The sequence below is a fragment of the Phascolarctos cinereus genome, unplaced genomic scaffold, assembly GCF_003287225.1.
Source record: "Phascolarctos cinereus isolate Bilbo 61053 unplaced genomic scaffold, phaCin_HiC Scaffold_8;HRSCAF=390, whole genome shotgun sequence".
NCBI classification, from domain to species: Eukaryota; Metazoa; Chordata; class Mammalia; order Diprotodontia; family Phascolarctidae; genus Phascolarctos; species Phascolarctos cinereus.
In genome coordinates, this window is record NW_027556291.1 from 36679270 (window position 1) to 36680907 (window position 1638).

General features: G+C 41.4%; 1 pseudogene; it reads left to right on the top strand.

Annotated features, from left to right (window-relative positions):
• The first annotated feature begins 207 nt into the window (after positions 1-207).
• LOC110197705 (small nuclear ribonucleoprotein F pseudogene) lies at positions 208-496 on the top strand (annotated as a pseudogene).
• The last annotated feature ends 1142 nt before the right edge of the window (positions 497-1638 follow it).

Sequence of the window (1638 nt, forward strand, 5' to 3'; positions counted from 1 at the left end):
TGGGAGCTCTCCCCTCTGGACATGTTCAGACCGTTGGCTCATACTGACCTTACAATCCATCACGTTCCCAGCTGGCGGCCATTTCTCTGCCTTCCCTACGATTGCCGGCTAGTGGGAGGGGGAGGCAGGGGCGGCGGCGCCTCGCTTCACGTGAGCGCGGGAAAATAGGCGGCAGCGGGCGGCCTGTGGCGCTCTGCGGTGGTCATGATGAGTTTACCCTTCAACCCCAAACCGTTCCTGAACGGACTGACAAGGAAACCAGTGATGGTGAAGCTTAAGTGGGGAATGGAGTACAAAGGTTGCCTGGTCCCTGTGGATGGCTACATGAACATGCAACTTGCGAATACGTAGATGGGGCACTGTCTGGACACCTTGGTGAAGTTTTAATAAGGTGCAATAATGTCCTTTACATCAGAGGTGTTGAAGAAGAGGAAGAAGATAGGGAAATGCGAGAATAACATCTTTTCTGGGGTGGGATGGGGTAGGGATTTCTTTTGTATATTTCTAGAAATAAAGATTTGTTTGTTTTTCAAAAAAAAAATCTATTCATCTCTCCAGTCTTGTGCATTTGACTTTTTTAACCTAAGTACAGTACTTTACATTTTTTTTTACATTTTTTCCTATTAAATTTTCATCTTATTACATTTCACCTAAAAGTCTAGCCTATCAAAATCATGTTTAGGTCCTCATTCTGCCACTCAGTGTATTGGCTAGGCTTCCATATTTTACGATATCTGCAAAGGTGATAAGCTAGTGATCTATGTCTTTATTTAAGTTATTGACAAAAAAAATTACGTAGCACAAGACCAAGGACAGATTCCTAAGGCACTCTAGTGCAGCAGTCCTTCCCAGGTGATATCAAACCATTCTTGGAGCATGACCATTAAATCAGTGCTAAATCCACCTAATTGTAGATCACCTAGCCCATTAGTATAGGACTCTTGTCAAATGCTTTGCTTAAATCTAGAACATTTTTATTTATAGAATATTTCCCTTTATGATTTCAGAATTTCATCCTTAAAAGTTTCCTATTGTTCCTAAGCTTACTTCCACATGACATGAGATTCTTTTTTTCCTTTTTCTTAACCCTTTGAAATCTGCTCTCCAAAAACTCTTTGAGCACCAGACTATACTTAACTTACCTCTCATTCTCTACCACAAATTCAGAGATAGAATGGTTACTTTCTACTCCCCTCCTCAACCCCACAAGATTCCTACCATTGTTACCCCAGCAAGCAAATCCTCCTGGTTACAGAAAATTGAATCCAAAATTTCTTTCACTGGGTCTTCTACCTTGCGAAACTTCAAATTATCATTGAGTCAAGCCAAGAAATTATTAGCTTCTCTCCTTTTGGCTAATAAGTGGAAGGGAAGGGAATCAGCATTTATTAAGTATCTACTATGTGCTAGGCACTGTGCTAAGCACTTTACGAATAATATTTCATTTGAGGAAGAGCTCCAGCAGACGTCTGGATAACTGAAATGCCCTGTAACTTCTAGGGAATACTGTGAAACACTCTTAGTCCCATCTAGCTAAACTCCCAGGAATTAGGTTCCTGGAAGCCCAATGGGAAGTTTGGCCATCATCACTATATCATACCTCTGTTCTGGGCTTGTCTTTTATCTTCCAAGTCCTAA